Below are 20,537 nucleotides of genomic sequence, written 5' to 3'. Positions count from 1 at the left end.
CACAATAAATGTACATTACATAAGTTAATACGCTTAATGGATTAATACGTCTATTTATTTTATTTTACAAAAATGAATCTTTTTATTTACGTTCTTTCTCTCTAGATATAAGGAAGGTGACTTAGTACTCATCCGTAACTTACAAACAAAGACAGGCTCTAGTAGTAAACTCAAGCCAAATTATAAAGGCCCATACATTGTGGCAAAAACATTAAATAAGAATCGGTACGTTATAAAGGACATTCCGGGATTCAATATAACACAAAAACCGTATAACTCAATATTATCGCCCGACAAACTCAAATTGTGGATTAAGCCCGTTATGGAACCAAAAGAATAATAAGATGCCGAATCTGAAATTATGACTAGTTAAGAGTTAGTTATCGCAAAAATGGTTATCTATTTAAAATAAGTTGTCGCGTTAGTTTTAAGATAATTTAGAATTAGATTTTCTTATTACTTCTAAGTCAAGAGATAAAAATCGTGAATTGTAATTGTATTTGTTTTTATGATACCATAATCGGATATTCTAAAAAAAAAAAAAAAAAAAAAAAAAAATTCGATTGTGAGCGAATTACGCACTCTAACTTTATTTTGTTTTCGATTAGAATCTTTAATTTTATAGCATTAATACTGGTAACAAAATTATGTACTCTTCATTTCATTTTTAGATGTAACTATACTGTACGGCACTAAATGGGCATCGTCCGGGACGAACTTGGAATCTAATGAATTTGAATTTGGCGCTTTTCGCCATCTGAGAGAGAACCAAGGAGAGAACCATCCCCACCACGGCTCCGTTCTGCCGCGTGGATGATCGTCGCGCTCGTGTGCTCCGATTTGCGATTTTGGGGGCACTCTCTCGCAGAGCTTGGCAAAAGGCAGTCGTGCTTTTTGAGGTCCTAGACCATTAGTTCAACGTAGATTTGATAATCTATTTGTGCCTCCGGGCTTGTCTTAGAAGTTACAGTTCGATCGTATTATTCTGATGGTAATAGCATCAGTGCGCGAATGCGTTAAACATTATAAGAACTGTGAAATAGTATCGCAAACTTTAAATAAGCGTGAGCACTAATATTGAACTGTATGAAAATCTTTATCATACTCGAAACATATTGTAAGGCTATTCTCGGTCTGATTCCTTGGTTTGAACTAGAACGTTGTCACAGATATTTGTATTGCTCTATTAATACTCCTTTTGTTTAATTAAATATTTCTTTATTTCTAACTGATCCGCTATTTCTTTGATTCGAACATTAATCTGATTTTCCTGACATCCTCGTGTTAATTCGAATAAGAATAAAAGTTCACACGAACTGTTGGTGATTGTTGATTGGATTATTTAAACAATCTAACTCTCAAAAAATTTAGAAAATTTACAATATTGACTTATGCGATACATGATAATTTTGAATTTAGATCAATTTTGGTGGAATTATGAATTTCGTGTATTTGGCACTTTTCGATAATATATAATGGCTCTACTTAATTATTTAAACGTGATGCTGCAGTGAGAATTCAGCATCTTATTCATGTTATTAGATATCCATTATTTTAGATGTTGGGATATGTGAAATTTCTGTATTTTCACCTATAATGGTCGAATCTTGCAATTAAGGGTTTTGACATTAATTTATGGCATATATAACTTTGATCTTACAAGTTATACAAGATATTATATGTAGGATTCAGTTTTTTATTCATTTTGACTGTTTCATATATAACAATGGTTTCTGCGTTACATGTATTTATACCTATATTGGTCGGAAAATTAATTACAGGGATTGACATTTATTGAAAGTATATAACAATTATACTTAACTATTTATATAAGATACTGCATTGTGAATCTAGTATGTTATTGATATTGATAGATATACTTATTTAGTTTCTACGATATGACAAATTTATTAAGGGACGATACTCGCAGGATCGTAGGAGTTTAACAGTACCTACTTTGTCGCGAAGGGAGATAGCTGTGCGACGTATAGTTTCAGAGTTATTAAAAAGAATCTTCTTTCTCGCATGCGCCTCGAGGAGCATCGTTAAATATAAATACCGATTTCGTGAAATACTTTATCGGAGCCTGCGGACACACGACGGGGAAACAAGTTAGGGTGATGAGAATATTAAGCGTGTAATTGAAATTCGTTTAATATTCTCTTCATCCTTGCCATCTTCCTCGAATGCATCGCAGTCAGCAGCAAGACGATATTCGAACATGGTGAGTAAATTTTTTTACATTCAGGGACGGCGCTACCAAGATCTTAGATTTATTCAAATAAATTTAAAATTTCTCGAAACGCTGTATCTCGGAGACGGAGAGCGATATCGGGACGGGGTCTCGTGGCTTTCCTCTAATCTTGGAAAGAGAGGAATTGTCGTGATTTTTTCGAATTTTTAAAACCACCCCTTGGGGGTGAAACGCGAAATATCGAAGACGGACATCGATATCGGGACGGGGTCTCGCGGCTTTCCTTTAATCTAGGAAAGAGAGGAATTGTCATGATTTTTTCGAATTTTTAAAACCACCCCTTGAGGGTGAAACGCGAAATATCGAAGACAGAGAGCGATATCGGGACGGGGTTTCGCGGCTTTCCTTTAATCTAGGAAAGAGAGGAATTGTCGTGATTTTTTCGAATTTTTAAAACCATCCCTTGGGGGTGGCAGAAACAGGATCCTGTTGCTGCTTCTTCGGGCGGCGAAGATAGAGGGATGAAACTCGCAGGGTACAAGGGGGCTATTGATACCTTGTACCACGCAAAGGGAGATAGCCGTGCTACTTGTAGTTTCCGAGTTATTAATTATCAAAAGTAGTAATACTATGAGAGTACTAATCCAGGGGCAATGAAGGAGGGTGAGGGGCGAGGGGAACCAGGGCGAGGGGGAATGTCACGCGGGGAGGGGGAATGACGTCACGCGGGAGGCGTCCGCGATGTACCGCGAGGGGTCCGCGGGGAGGGGGAAGCGTCCGCGATTTTGGTACCGGGTCCGCGAGGGGTCCGCGGGGAGGGGGAGCGTCCGCGATTTAGGTGCCGGGTCCGCGAGGGGTCCGCGGGGAGGGGGAGCGTCCGCGATTTAGGTGCCGGGTCCGCGAGGGGTCCGCGGGGAGGGGGAGCGTCCGCGATTTAGGTGCCGGGTCCGCGAGGGGTCCGCGGGGAGGGGGAGAGTTCGCGATTTTGGAGCCGGGTCCGCGAGGGGTCCGCGGGAGGGGGAGCGTCCGCGATTTTAGGGTCCGCGAGGGGTCCGCGGGGAGAGAGGAATCCGTGAAAGACCGCATGAAGCTTTTTAGGTGAGGGGTCCGCGCGGAGAGAGGAACGCGAAGGAGAGCGCGAGGCGCACGCGAGAGAGATGACGCAAGAGCGAGAGAAATAGCGCGAGATGACGAGAGGTAGCGAGATGATGCGAAGGAGAGCGCGAGAGCTGATGCAGCGAAGGAGAACGCAAAGAGAGAGGCGCTCGTAAGAGAGACATTTTTTTTAATAATATTTATAGTAATTTTTAATTAATAATAAGATTTTAATAGGAGAAAGGGGAGAGGACTTATTCTAAAATAAATACATTTATTTAATATTTAAAATAATTTTTATTTTTAAAATGAGTATGTGTGTGCAATTATACAATTTTGTGTGTGTGTGTGTATTTAAAATTTAAAATATAATAATATAATATGAATATAATATAAAAATATAATAATATAATATGAATATATAAGAAAAAATACAAATAATAAGAAAAACAATATAAAATGTAAAATATAAAATGTAAAATATAATACAATAATTATAATATATAAAAATATAAAATATATAAAGCAGCGCGATGGTGGCTGCGAGGTGGTGTCGGCGGTGGCTGTGAGGTGGGAGGGCGAGGTGGATGCGGTTTCTGCATAACAAAAAAAAAAGTTTTTTTTTATTAATTTAATAATTTTTAAATATTTTAATTTAGTTATTATAAAATTAATGAGACTTACCAAAACTCGTTTGCCATACAACCAGGATTGAGTTCTGTTACACAGAAATTTTGAACTCGCCAATCAAAATAATCGAGTGGAGAATGATACAAATTATGCGTAAAGATGCAATCATACAGGTTTTTCGTGTGACGTTTTTTAAAACCTATTTCACGCCCGTGTATTGCCTGCACGATTGAATTTACTGGAGTGTTTGTCGATAGTGCTGGAACATTGGTATCTACGCTTAAGTAACGTCTGCGTAGCGATCTTCTTATTTCTTCAAGTCGCGCGATTCGAGCGGTCCGTGACTGCAAATTTCCAATTAATAATTTCTTTGGGTTGATTTTCATTACGAAAATTCTCATTAGTTCTTGTGGGCATTTTCCTTCTAACAAGTCGATACATCCATTGCACTCCAACTCCCATTTACTATAACTCATTTTATCACTTTCAGTCGGACGCACTGCAAAATTTTTTTTTTCAAACGCAGCAGCAATTTTTAACACATCTTTTTCCAGCGATGCAATGTATTCCTCCAGAGTTAACATCTTTACAACACGTTTTCCCTTCAATTAGAGTATATCTTACAGTTTCATGCAACCGCACAGCACGAGCATGTGAGTATAAGTCTGCTACTCTATGACACGACACATATATTATAATGTTGCTCCCCTCTTGATTTTAATTGTACATCTCTCTTCATCTCTCTGTTCTAACTGGACCATCATCTAGCTCATCATTTTTTTTGAAGAGTTTTGCTGATAATGCATGTGCACATCATACTATTCATATACTTATAGAACAGGGACGGGAAAGAAATAATTAAACACAGTTTAACAGTAAAATAATTTATTTGTTGCAAGCATTATAAATAATTTCATTTATAGCACAAGTTATCAATTCACAATCTATAAGTGATTCGCTATTAAACATATTACTATCACGTATCGCCTTTGCGGCATTGCTCACATCGTGGATATTATCACATTGTAGAATATTTACAAATTGCTTAAATTTTTCATTAACACTATGAGTATTCTCACACAGCCAGGAATACATATGATCAATACATTTGTCGAAATCGAATAAATGTAGTAACGTTGATGGTTTCATGTACAAAGAATTATCAGATGAAGTAATTTTTATAATTTTTGAAGTATACATGTTAACCGCTTCGAGTGTCAGATCACTAATCCATAGCGGAGTTTCAGTTAGCTGCTCAATGTCTGCTCGTTTCCGCATTAGAGATTTCCATGTTTCAATGGGTAATATTATTTGATTGCCTCGATTATCACCGAGAGCCAATTCCACATAGGATATTATTCCGACGCTGATTCCTATTTCCAAATATTTGTATGATGTTGGGGTTAAGACGTATCTTCTTCCAAGTATACGAGCCGATGAGATGAAGCGCTGCAAAAATTTTATTGAAAATAATTATTTAACAACAAAAAAAAAAGTTGTTTATTGAAAAATTCATTTAACAGATAATATTGAAACTTACTTGTCACATTTCTTCTTGTACAAAACATTGCTCTCTTGTACTGGAACGTAATAATTCATGCTGGCGGAGTACATTTTAAAAGAACCTTTTCAATCGAGTGATCAATGTAATACTAAATTATTTTTAAATTTTATCCATAATATCCATTGTGATGGGGTGGGGATTATTGCTGATCCGATATTATTTTCAACCAATCAAAGCGCCGATGCACAGCTGCTGCTATGACATCAGACCTATGTGTTCAAAATGCAACGTATTCAAAATTTTCAAGCGCCGATGCGCGGCTGCTATGACATCATCCTCAAATGAAATGTTAGAATTATTGTCAAGGTCAAAATGTGTAAAATGTAACATATTCAAAATTTTAAGCGCTAATGCACAGCTGCTGCTATGACATCAGTCTCAGGTGTTCAAAATGCAACATATTCAAAATTTTCAAGCGCCGATGCGTGGCTGCTATGACATCATCCTTAATGAAATATTAGAATTATTGTCAAGGTCAAATGTGCAAAATGCAACATACTCGAGATTTTCAAGTGTCAGTGATCAAATAAAAATGCTGGTAAGGAGGCATACTCTGTCAGTATCTTTGTCAGAGGTTCAGCAGGAGCATCTCAAAAATAGCACAATTGGAAGCAAGTTTGATGGAGCAATCAGCAAGGGTGAATTCGGTGGAGGAATACATTGTGTGGGAGCAGCAATGTGACCAATACATCGAATCATTGGAAGAACAAAGCCGAATAAAACGTCCACGATTACCGATCGGAGTTCGACAATCACTTGTCGCCCAAATTGCTCGCCTAGAAGGGTTGAAAAATTCGGTACGCCGATGTTTTGTACACGCAGGTGCTGGATGCAGTTCGCGAGACATCGAACTCATATGGCGAGAGATTGATACGGCGTTCGAGAGCCGCATCTTGACTGGTACGGTAATAAACTATAATCACATTGAACCTCGTCAATTTCTTGAAGATGCCAAAGACATTGTGATCGAACACATGCAACAAGTTATGCAAAAACACACTAGTGTAAAAGTGAACATTATGTTTAATCAAGAGTTCGTGTCGGGTGATAAGCGCGCCAATAAAAGTGTCAACACTAAAAACTATGAAATCTATCACACCTCCGATTTACATGAATGGTACAAACGCCGCGTTATCGAGCCCACACTAGCATCGCTAGAAGAATTTCAAGAACGTGATAGTGGTTGGGCATTATCGCGAATAAACAATTTAACTGTAAATATAAACAAGTAGAATCCAATGCGTGCGGGATGTCACATTAAATTACCGCGAGAAATAATGAACAAAAGAGCAGTGGTGAATGTGCAATCAAAAGACAATGCATGTTTTGCATGGGCAGTTGTTGCTGCTCTATATCCTGCTGATAGAAAAGTGGAACGGGAATCTTCATATCCCCATTATTCGACAGTGCTGAATCTCCAAGACATTGAGTTTCCAGTGACTGTGAATCAAATTAAGAAATTTGAACTATCAAACAACATTTCGATAAATGTGTACTGTATCGAAGAAAAGAACATTGTCCCAATGCGTCTCAGCGAGCAGAAGAAAGACAGACACGTCAACTTGCTGTACGTGGAAGACAGCAATAACATTGGACATTTCACATGCATCAAGAATCTCTCCCGGCTCGTGAGCTCGCAATTGAGCAAACATAATGGTCAAAAATATATCTGCGATCGGTATGTATATTTATTGCAAATTATATTTATTGTAAATTATATATGTATATAAAATAAAATTGTTTATAATTGTAATTTTACAGATGTATGCATTATTTCGGGTCTGAGGACAAGTTGCAGTCACATATGGTAGACTGCGGAGAGATGAATGACTGCGCTATCCGGTTACCGAGCGATAAGGACAAGTGGCTCAGCTTCACCAACTATACCAGGAAAGAACGGCTTCCTTTTGTCGTATACGCTGACCTCGAATGCGTACTGACAAAGACGGATAAGAAGGAAGAAGAAAAGAATTTATATCAACATCACCAAGTATTTAGTATAGCATATTATGTACATTGCTCATATGACGATTCATTATCCGAGTATTATTCTCGTCGTAGTGTAGATTGCGTTTCGTGGTTTTCCGAACAACTACAAAATTTAGCGATACGCGTAAAGAATATTTTGGCAACTAACGTCCCCATGGTAAATTTAACATCAGACGAGTGGGAAAAATTTCATAGCGCGACACATTGTCATATATGTGAGAAACCATTCACGTAAGATGACGATACACGCGTACGCGATCATTGTCATCTGACCGGGCGGTACAGAGGTCCAGCACACTCAAATTGCAACTTAAATTATAAAAACTCTTTTTGCATTCCAATAGTATTTCATAATTTATCCGGTTACGACTCACATTTCATAATTAAGGAAATAGCTACAGCGTTCGAAGGGGGAATCGAATTACTTCCAATAACTAAAGAAAAATATATATCATTTACAAAAAATGTTCAAATTGCCGAAGACAAATCCAGAAATATTAAATTACGTTTTATCGATTCATATAAATTTCTCAATACTAGTCTCAATAAATTGGCATCATTTCTAAGTAAAGATAAACTCAAAAATTTACAATTGAAATTTCAAAATTTATCCACCGAAAATTTCGAATTATTAAAACGGAAATGAGTCTTTCCATATGAATACATCAACTATTTTGAAAGGTTACATGATATATGTCTACCACCGCGCGAATCATTTTACAGTTCCTTGACCGGCGACACTGTATCCGAGAACGATTACGCGCACGCTGAAAACGTATGGGAGCGGTTCTCCATTCGAACGCTGGGCGAATATAGCGATTTATATTTAAAAACTGATGTTATGTTATTAGCCGACATTTTTGAAAATTTCCGGGATAAATGTATCGAAAGTTATGGGTTCGACCCCGCGTATTACTATACTCTCCCCGGGTATACGTGGGACGCCATGTTAAAGCAGACAAAAATTACGTTCGAATTACTTACAGACGTTGACATGGTAATGTTTATCGAACGGGGTATACGCGGTGGTCTGAGTCAATGTTCAAACAGATATGCACACGCTAATAACAAGTATATGCAGTCGTACGATCCATTGAAACCATCTTCATATCTAATGTATTTCGATGTAAATAATTTGTATGGATGGGCAATGTGTCAACCATTGCCTTATGCTGATTTTCAATGGGTCGACGATGTATCTAATTTCGACACATCATCTATCGCGCTCGATTCACCCACAGGCTACATCCTCGAGGTAGATTTAGAATATCCGCGACATCTTCACGACACGCACACTGACCTACCGTTTTGCCCGACACGCGACAAGCCGCCAGGCAAGCGGGAAGATAAGCTTCTCGCAACGCTATACGATAAGAAGCGATATGTGATACACTACCGCAACCTGCAGCAATGTACACCTCACGGCCTTCGCGTTGCAAAAATACATCGCATATTACAATTCGCGCAATCTCCATGGCTTCGAAATTATATCCAACTTAATACGCAATTTAGAACGCAAGCAAAAAATGATTTTGAAAAAAATTTATATAAATTGATGAATAATGCAGTATTCGGCAAAACGATGGAAAATGTGCGCAATCGGGTTGATGTAAAACTTATCACACATTGGGAAGGAAGATACGGTGCAGAGGCAATGATTGCGAAACTAAATTTTCACAGTAGAAGTATCTTTTCGGAAAATCTAATCGCTGTCGAATTACGCAAACTCGAGGTAAAATTTTATAAACCAATCTATGTTGGCATGTGCATACTCGACATCTCCAAAACATGTTTATACGAATTTCATCACGAGTACATGTCACCGCTATATCGCGACAGATGCAGGGTAATGTACACAGACACAGACAGCCTAATATACCACATCGAATGTGAAGATGTGTATAAGAATATAAAGCGCGACGTAAGCAAATTTGATACAAGCGATTACGCTGCGGACAATGTGTATGGTATACCGCTCGTGAATAAAAAAGTGCCAGGTCTAATGAAAGATGAAAATAACGGTACGATAATGACCGAATTTGTAGGGCTTAGAGCAAAAATGTATGCATTACGAGTGGATGGTAAGAAAGATACCAAAAAAGTAAAAGGTGTCAAGAGTAACGTTGTCGCGAGAACGATAACGTTTGATGATTACACGCGGTGTTTGAATGAAGAGATTGAAATGACACGTAGTCAGTCATGTATAAGATCGAAATTGCATGAAGTATACACCATTCGAGACGAAAATTGCTCTAAGTCCTCACGATGACAAGCGGTATATCATACCTGAAACCACTGATACATTACCATGGGGACATTATAAAATACCTTTGTAAATAATATTTGTTGTAAAATATGTATATTTTGTATATTTTGTATATGTATATTTTGTATAAATATGTATATTATATGTATATTTGTATTCATAAAATTATTAGATAAATATATTGTAAAATAAAGAGTGTACAAATATTTTAAATAAATGTTTATAATACATTATTTTTATGAATCCATGAGTTGTGAGATTTATCCAGTCCCAACCATTTCACATAAACATCATCACCTCTTTTCCGCAAAACCTTTTCCACGAGATATACATCGGGATGATGTAACTCGTACTCGTAGAATCCTCCGGCGACGGAATTTCCGCGCGAATCTTCAAGTTTATATGTCGCAGGATTAGTTTTCTGCACTTTGATAATTTTAAATATTTCGGTAGTCCAATTTGGTGTAAAACCTTTTTCGAAGATGGTCTTGAATTTACTCACGCGTACCTGACAGCCTACTTTGAATCTTGCCGGAACAGCAATTTTTACGTTACTGTATATCGTAGTTAAAAGTTTTTCGGCAATCTCCGGAGTAACATCGATAGGTTTCATGCCGATAGTGCGATGTTTTCGCGCATTGTACTCTGCAACGAGGCGGGACAGCGCGTCGATCCACTTATAATTGCCATTAAGTGTAAACATTTTCCACATATTGTTCTTTAAAGTACGATTAAATCGTTCCACCACTGAGGCTATCATAACAGAATACGTCGAGTAATGATTGATGTTGTGTTTTTTTACGAGTTTCTGCACATTTGCATTGTAAAATTCTTTTCCTCTATCGGTTTGTATGTTTCTCGGACATCTCTTGCTATCTCGAATTATCTCGGCGATAGCGTCAGCTGTTTCGCGTCCGCTCTTATTCTTCAGCGGCACGGCCCATGCATACTTGCTCAACACATCGATGACGGTGAGTATGTAATTGTATCCTTTGTTGACTCTTGCATAAGGACGCATCTCGACCACGGCAGCTTGCCACAGGTCGTCGTATCCACGTACTATGACGCGTCTACGCGGAAAATTTCTTCTCGCTGGAGCGTGCAATTCCTCCACGTGTAGCTGCTTTTCAGAGGTGTTTGATCGAGGCATATTTGTAATAATGTGATATAATTTTCACGTACAGTTCTTTATGTATCTTTTGATGTAGTCTGCGTTACAGCCATTTTATCCAGCGTTAATAATAGCGCCTGCATATTCCTTTCAAGCCTGATTATTTTTTTCTCAATTTCTTTCTGTTGATCTCTCAAAAGCTTGACACTCGCTTCGACATATCGTTTGTTGGCTGCATCATTATCATCTTCCGGTTGCGCTACACGTTGTATCTTGCGCGACCTTGCGTCATAGCCGGAGGCTGTTAGACACAGAGTGTTATCGCGCACGTAATTTCTTAGTAATCCATTCCATTGATAATATGAATTATTATTCGACGTTCCAAGTGATAATCCAAATTTATTAATCGACATTTCGATACCACTAATATTGACAGACTGACTCGTATCGTGGATGTATAACTTATTTTATAATAATGCCAGCTTCGTAAAGTTCCTCGATAATCGACAATATTTCATTGCCGTGGGCGTTGTTGCCGGCTTGACGTGAAGCTTCGAGAAATCGCAGACGATCTACCAACTCGTTGGGATCATTCCAATGCACGTAATCAATCTTATTATTGTTTAAGGTCATAGCACGCGGTATACCTTTTCCAGATTTTTTATCAGAGAATAATGGTGCGATTATATATTTATATTTGTATCCCTTGTTACCTAATACAGACTGATTCACATTACCATTTCGTCTGTGCGCATTTGTTCTTATAAATATACTTTTGTAGTTTTGCAAGTCATTTGCAGTATATATTTCATCGTCGGGAATTCTCTTGAAAACCAGCTCGTAAAGACCTGCTGTTCCAACGTATTTTGATCCATCGATAATTATATTATCATTTTTATCCACATCGAAATTTTTATTACCGAGCATCATTCCTTTGTCGATAAATTTAATACCGCATACGTAATCCATCTTGGAATTTTTATCTTGACTCAATATAGCTGCCACATATTTTTGAGCAAGTGGACCCAGGTGATTTCGCAATGAATTTTGACCCTCAGATGTTTGTAATGAATGTTGAATCGATGTCACAAGCGATTCAGGTGAAGTCTCGAAAATTTCCTCGATAGATGTCTTATCATGGAATAATTGTCTTGGTTGTACATCTTGTATCGGAGTAGAAGTAGTTGCATCCAATAATTGTTGCATTCGCCTGCTTTTGATTCGCTTTGGAGTAGAAGTTATACCGCTCAATGATATATTTGATCGCTTTGTTTTAAACTCTTTTTTCTCTCCGAGCATACTCGATGGTTCAATCTTTTCTTCACCAGACTCAACAACGACTGTGTTTTCAACAAGCTGTTTCAGAGGTTCAGAGATTGATTTAAAATGCCTCTCCAATGCATCGTCCTCCTCCATTTTACCAGTTTTCAAGAAACGATATTTTTTGCGTATTGAATCGCTCGTTTTCGCAATCTCTCTCACAATCTTTTCACGATCGTTATTCATCATGTTGTAATTTAGACGTTGTTCGATCAATGTGTCGAAAGCGACTAATTGCTTTGCGGTATTGCAAATTCATTAAATCCTTTTCTATATCGTCCATTAGTCAGCGGACTGTCCTTGTCAATCGCCGCGAATCCATATTTATGTTGCCAACATTTCTGGCAAAAAGCGCGAAAAATATCGTAAAACATATCTGTATTTACGTGATCGTTGTACACATATTTCAAGTTTGTCCCATCTTGTTTAAATAAAATTAATAAGTTTGCATTGTCACGTATAAGATGCTTGGGTATTTTGGCATACGTTTGATAAAGATAGAAACAGTCGACGTTCGAGTGTCGTCCCATTGCAAAGTACTCTCTTATCATATCTTGCTTGTCGCATGCCACGTCATCAAAGATAAAAATGGAATTCGGAAGCGCCTCACTCGGTGGAATGACATCGCTATTATTAGAGAATGTAAAATAACCAATTTCTTCTATCGTTGATAGCAAATTTTCCAAATATCGATATTTCGGTTGTTGAAGCGATTTCGAGTAAACGTACATGTTCTCGAAGCAAACACCGTACGGGCTTTCTATCAAACTAATCAACGCGTTAGTTTTACCGTAATTCGAGGGGCCGCAGATGATACCGCGTATAGTATTTGGAAGCATGTTTTCATGTCTGCGTATTTCTTTATCCAACATTAACCGTGTTTTATCGTCGAAATTTGTAACTTTGATTATCGTCGATTGCTGAACGAACCGCATGTTTTCTCTCGAATGAATGAATGAGTCATGGAGAGCCTATTTATAGCAGCGAGGAACCATGAATCTCTCAGTAGCGAAAAAATGTTTCTTCTGCTAACAAGTGCTTCCGATATTCACGGTTTAAGCGCCGAACAGCTGCAATTTGTGCCAAAAGCATTTTTATTGCGATACGAAAATCACATCCACTACGTGTGGGACAAGCTTCCGGAACACATAAAGGCGGATCCAGAGATTCAGGCCTGTCGCCGCTGTTTCGAACATTACAATCGACCGTGGCAGCGAACGCACATCGACGGTCCAGCGCCGATGATAAAGGATTGCAGCTAATGTCAACGAAAATAGGTAGTGGTCTCTTTAATCGCGCGATAAACGCACTTCCGATCGAATTACATATCCCCGGCTATCAGTTTTGCGGTCCGGGGACTCATTTGGAAAAGCGATTGGCTAGAGGTGATCGAGGCATTAATCCATTGGATGCCGCGTGTCGCGAGCACAACATTGCATATTCTCAAAGCAACGCCCTCAGAGAACGACACGTTGCTGACAATATACTCGCTGCGAAAGCGCGAAAACGTATTACTGCGAGAGATTCGACTCTTGGTGAAAGAGCAGCCGCTACGACTGTTTGGGCAGCTATGAAAGCAAAGACAAAATTCGGTATGGGGATGAAGACGAAAAAATCTTTGAAAAAGAAGAAGAAACGAATACTGCCTGTGGCGAAGCGTGGTGGTATCTTGCCAATTTTACCATTGTTGAGAATTCTCGGTTCGTTGGCCGGTGGAGCAGCGGGAGTCGTAAAGGCTGTGAATGATAGCAAGGCTGCGCAACGTCAGCTTGAAGAAATGCAACGTCATAATCGCGCTATGGAAGGTCGTGGAGTTTATCTCGCTCCATACAAGCGTGGACAGAGATTCTCAACTAAGAAAAAAAAACGTCAAAAAAAAACGCTAAAAATGCCTGTGGGTGTAACAACTAATGTACAATTGCATCAACTGGCAAGACGTATGCGTATACCATTCTTTAGAGGTGTTTCATGCGCAATAATTTACCGATAAGCGGTATACGACAAAATGAAAGCGGTATTGTAAATTTGGATGACGTTGATGGTTCCGGTACCCATTGGGTGGCATATGTAAAGAGAGGAAATCGAGCAATATATTTCGATAGTTTTGGCAATCTTCAACCATCCAAAGAATTGGTGCAATATTTAAATGTTACTAAAATAGAATACAATCACACATCCTATCAAAATTATAATCAGAATAATTGTGGACAATTGTGTTTCTTCAAACGACTGATATAAAGCCTGTCAATCCATCATCACGATTCAGTTTGACAACATCAACAATGTCGCTAACACTAACGTTGACTGGCAAAGGTAGCGTTCTTGTTGTAAGCTACTTTCCAGCTATAGATTTATCGAATGGTGATTATGAGCTCGGTTTAACAGATTTTGAAACTTATCATACGATATCGAATGTAAATTCTAAGAATAATAAATTTTACTTTGATAACGATGACAAGGAAATTACGATACCCGAAGGATCATACGAAATACAAGCTATAGATGAGTATCTGAGACGTGCAATTTCACAATATCCTTCCAATAAGGAGCAGAATGAAGATGCAATAGCGCTTCGCGCCAATCATAATACTCTAAAGAGCGAAATCAAATGCATCTATAGAATAAATTTTAGTAAACCTGACAGCATAGGATCGCTGTTGGGATTCTCGTCGAATCGTATATTGCAACCTCACAAATGGCATGATTCGGATTTACCTATAAATATTATTAGCGTGAATATTATCCGTATAGAATGTAGCGTCACCACTGGTGCGTAATGACAAGCGCGTACACACGATACATGAATTTTCACCGAGCGTGCCGCCAGGATATAAGATATCGGAAACGCCTGCACAGATCATTTATCTCCCGATCGTCGTACGGAGCATTACTGATCTAACGATACGCATTGTTGATCAAGAAGGACGATTGCTGTATTTTCGAGGAGAGGAAGTAACTGTAAGATTGCACGTACGGCGTCGACAAAATTAGCGTGTGATGCTCGTGCTAAATGATACGGAGCACGTGAGAGACAATAATTTTACGAGGGACATTACGAGGGACAATACTTTTGCGAGAGCAGCTGCGGCAGTGAGCGACAATAATCAGAGATCTCGTTACACTAAAAGGAAACTCAGCGCATTGAATCGCGAATTTTTAAAATCATTGGGATTCATCGTACGAAAAGATGATTGATATTTTGAATATTGGTGATGAACCAGTCTTTGATGATCGTATCGTCTAGGTTGAGACACATACGTACAATCCATACGCCAACTCATCGCTTGGACATAGCGATGAGATACGGATACCTATACACCACCAGGATTTGTACACGTGCGAAAGCTTTCTGTATGTTGAGGGAAAGTTGACGATATCTAAAATAGATGCAAATGAAACGCTGGTATTGGCAAATAACTGCGTTGCATTCATGTTTGATGAAATTCGATATGAACTCGATGGTGTGGAGATTGATCGCAACAGAAACGTTGGAATAACTTCTACGTTGAGAAATTATGTCTCTTTAACTACCGAGAGAAGTAAAATCTTGAAGAATGCCGGGTGGGATATGACGCATAATGGATCATGTGGTGATAGTTGCATGTTTAACTTTTGCGTACCGCTCAACATGTTGTTGGGATTTTGCGAAGATTACAAGCAAGTTGTGATTAACGCTCGCCATGAATTAATTTTGATACGTTCGCGCAACGACAACAATTGTCTGTATGGACTTGCGGAAGCTGATATTGAATTGATCAAGATACAATGGCGTATGCCGTATGTAATATTGAACGAAATCAATAAACTATCCTTCTTACGAGCATTGGAAAGCGGGCGATTCTTAAACATGAGTTTTCGCTCTTGGAATCTGTACGAATTTCCGCTGTTACTTAGTACGACCAAGCATTCGTGGACTGTGAAAACCGCCTCTCACAAGGGTAGGCTACAACGTGATACCAATCGATTTGAACGAAACTCGTTGTAGCGATAGGTATTGATGTCGAATAATATTGGGTAAAAGGATAAGATGCAATACTCAAGCGTTTGCGAGAAAACCTAAAATGAAAATTTTAAGCGCGTTATAAGCAAATGGAATAGAACGTTTTTTCGAAGAGCGCGTGGTCCAGCAGCTAAGTACCAGACACGTAACGTCAACGTTGCGGGTTCAAATCTTTTTAAGTTTTTTTTTTTTTTATTTTTTTTTTTATATAATAAAATGCTATTATGACTCACAATAAATGTACATTACATAAGTTAATACGCTTAATGGATTAATACGTCTATTTATTTTATTTTACAAAAATGAATCTTTTTATTTACGTTCTTTCTCTCTAGACACTCTACTTGTGGAATTGCTACGGTAGAAAAATTGTCATACACAATATAAATAAATGTAAAACATCTTTTATTCATTAGAAGTAGAAGATTTATCACGTCGTAGCCTCCCCTTGTCAGCTGGAAAAGCCACGATATGTGATCTTTGCACTGCAGACTGGTAAAAAGACTGTTATGACAAAAGATAAAACTACATTCGATCATTGTAAATTAGCCAACGTTAAGCTATATCTAAACTCGGAATCTTATCCCTACGATAATTTAAATTTAGATTTCGATAAAAACAGATGGTCGATTCTGTATGATATGTACTCTCGTTTTCGCAAATCTTATTACGGGATATTGAGAATGTACTAACTATCGCAAAATTTCTACATTGCGGTCCTCTCGCAGTTATTGATTGTTCGCGAAAATGAATCTGTCAAAAATTCTACCGTGGACGTGAGAATAGAGTTTGAATGTAAGGAAGATGTACCGACAAATACTACCGCCTATTGTCTCATTTTGCACGATCGTGTTGTCGAATATTGTCCGTTGACCAACATAGTTCGTAAAATTACTTAACCAGCAATTATCCTCCGATATAAAAGATTGAGATTTTTAACAATCGACATCAGTCGTCCAACATTCTTGCAACAATATAGTTGTACCAACGTTTGTGGATCTACAAGGATTAATTTTCAATAAACAGTTTATTGTGAAGGAAGCGGCGATCCTGAGAAGAGGATTCATTGTTTCACATTATATTTTCGCATGCCCCGTACCATGGGGTGTGCTCATAAAATCGGAGAGACGTCAAGCTTCATGGTTGACTCGAAATCATCATGGATTGCAATGGGTAGATGGAAACGTTCCATACAGCATGGCTCAGCGTTTGATTACAACAGCTATCGCTGGTATGATACAAGAAGAAAAAGAGTTATCCTCTCTTGTGTATGTAAAAGGCCATGAGAAGCGAGAATGGTTGACTGATATAATGGACCGCTATGTATCACGACTTGTGGTACGAGTCGGAGCGTGAGGTGCACATTAGGTGGGTGCGGATAGGTCGTGAATATGACCGATATTATAATGACCTGCTGTGGGGCGACATAGAGGAAGAGTTCCCTTACGTCGAATGGGATGATGTGTGCTGCCTTCGCCAGTTGTTCGGGGAGGAACCTTATCCTCCCGAACATGTCCCGGAGCCATTATGGGCCTAGTAAGTATTTCTTTTCATTTATAAATTATTAAAATAATAAAATGACTCATAAAATAATTAATAATATATTTAATAAAAAAAATTTCTGTCATGTAGGAGTTCCGCCTCGCAGCCACCGCCCCACCGCCTCGCAGCCTCCGCCTCATACCACAAGTCATGATACATGGGTCGATCGTCACGAAATATCATATCAACCCACCTGGTTCGATCGTCATGATGCATCCATCGCAGTATTTTATATTAATTTATATTTTATATTCATATTTTTATATTATTGTATTAATATATTTTACATTTTATATTAATTTATATTTTCTATATATTGTATTATTATTATATTTTCATTCTTATATTATATATTTTAAATTTTTAAATTCACACACACACAAAATTGTATAATTGCACACATATACTCATTTTAAAAATAAAAATTATTTTAAATATTAAATAAATGTATTTATTTTAGAATAGGTCCTCTCCTTGCATCCCTACTATTAATAATAGCATAAGATATATTAAATTATTATTAAGGATATTATTATAAAAAAATAAAATTCTCTCTTACGAACGCCTCTCTCTTTGCGTTCTCCTTCGCTGCATCAGCTCTCGCGCTCTCCATCGCCGCATCATCTCGCTACCTCTCGTCATCTCGCGCTATCTCTCTCGCTCTTGCATATACGCCTCGCTTGCGTCATCTCTCTCGCGTGCGCCTCGCGCTTTCCTTCGCGTCATCTCGCTACCTAGCCATCTCGCACTATCTCTCTCGCTTTTGCATATACGCCTCGCTTGCGTCATCTCTCTCACGTGTGCCTCGCGCTCTCCTTCGCGTTCCTCTCTCCCCGCGGACCTCTCACCCAAAAAGGTTCATGCGGTCTTTCGCGGGTTCCTCTCTCCCCGCGGACCTCTCACCCAAAAAGGTTCATGCGGTCTTTCGCGGGTTCCTCTCTCCCTGCGGACCCCTCGCGGACCCTAACATCGCGGACGCTCCCCCCTCCCCGCGGACCCGGCTCTAAAATCGCGGACGCTTCCCCCTCCCCGCGGACCCCTCGCGGACCGGGCTCCAAAATCGCGGACGCTCCCCCCTTCCCACGGACCCCTCGCGGACCCGGCTCCAAAATCGCGGACGCTCCCCCTCCCCGCGGACCCCACGCGGTACATCGCCGACGCCTCCCGCGTGACGTCATTCCCCCTCCCCGCGTGACGTCAGTCCCCCTCGCCTCGGGTTCCCCTCGCCCCTCACCCCCCCCCCCTCATTGCCCCGTGGGTTAGAACTCTCCTTATATCACTACTAATAACACATGTCTAAACATGTGCCATTACACACTAGAAAATCTCTTCCTTTAAATGTAAGATCACGTTCAGTACATTTAGATCAAATCATACACCCGGTATGCATAACTACTGTAATCGCGCGGCCCTGCGGCCCTGCCTACTCCAGAGCAGAAGTACAGTACTCAGCCACCAAGAGCACCAAATAAAGATAATTATTCGTTAATTAAGAGACAATTTGTATATATCAATATAGATAAACACTGTCTCACTAGTATATTACCAAATGTCAACTGTCAGTAACCTAATAGTGCACTTATAGTCAGAATTGTTACTTAAATAAAGTTTAAACAAAACACAGTGCAAAGAGCCTGTATATAACTATAATACACCAAGTACAAAAGTACTTGCGTCTTGATACACTGAATGCACTAAATGAATAAAAGTCTGTTAAATTAAATTAATATATAGTCAATGTCACTGATTAAGCGTATAGTTATAGTGTAAATTCATGTACATAATATGTATATGAATAACCATAAATGCACATAAAGAAACTAATCCTTGTGCAATACATCACCGAATCAACTGCACCCGTATACTCCACGAGCAGATGACTAGACTAGCTAACTTCCTTGCATGCGCCTGCGCGTCAGCATCAATCAGGAATGCCATCCCAGAATTGAGCACGCGAGCGCATTTTTAGCAGACAGCAGCCAAGAATTGCGCAAACATCCGCGCAAAGCATCCAAGCACGTTCCAGCAGTCACGTGTTCAGTAACTTCAAAGCTACCACATCACTTTTGCACACCCGAGCACAAGTGTCGTTACGAACAGCTGCGCAAGGATATGCGCAATGAGATTTCCGTACAGACAGTAAAATGCCAATTATACAGTAATTAACAATTACAGAGCACTGAATTTTGCTCACAATGTTCCCGTACAACAATAGAACTCAATAAATATACCCCCAATACGTATATAAATTTATTTAGTCTAAAATTCCACAGGAGCACGATTCCCCATGAGAGCGACAAGGATAGATATATCTAACACTTGCTAAACATAATTTAACTGTTTAACACTACCCAAAAGATTTAAAATTATATTTATAATCTGTATTAATATCACTAAAGTGTATATTAATCGCTGAAACCACTAACTTTATTCAAAGTTCAGTGTAAAGCACCGTAAATATCACAGTCAGCTGCCACGTGGAAAGTCACTAGGCTCAGAGGAGACCGCAACCACAATTAATGCTAATTATTAATAAATTAGCCTTTCTAAGCCTAGTACTCCATATCCCTCGTGTACTTCGTAAAAATGGTCTTCGCCATCGATGCACTAAAGTACTCTACGACTTCTAAAAAACGTTTTAACACACACTTTAAATTGGACCACCACTGAAAGTCGACCATAACGGACTTAGTCCCACACTGGTCTCAACCTAACCTTGCGACCGACCACTGACCGCGGTCCGAATCTGTCCGTTCCAGCAGATGATCTAGTCCCGGGAACTTCCAAGGGATGAGCGGAGCAACCAGACGGTACCTGTAAAATAAA

At 39.0% G+C, this 20,537-nt stretch overlaps 1 pseudogene; it reads left to right on the top strand.

Annotated features, from left to right (window-relative positions):
- Window positions 1–6,103: 6,103 nt before the first annotated feature.
- On the top strand, window positions 6,104–20,002 carry LOC145946836 (uncharacterized; annotated as a pseudogene).
- Window positions 20,003–20,537: the final 535 nt, after the last annotated feature.

This window comes from Prenolepis imparis, unplaced genomic scaffold (genome assembly GCF_030444845.1).
Source record: "Prenolepis imparis isolate NDT839.2.m4 unplaced genomic scaffold, iyPreImpa1.0 SCAF_23, whole genome shotgun sequence".
Lineage (NCBI taxonomy): Eukaryota > Metazoa > Arthropoda > Insecta > Hymenoptera > Formicidae > Prenolepis > Prenolepis imparis.
The sequence above is the reverse complement of the archived record's forward strand: the minus strand, read 5'-3'. Positions and strand labels throughout refer to the sequence as shown.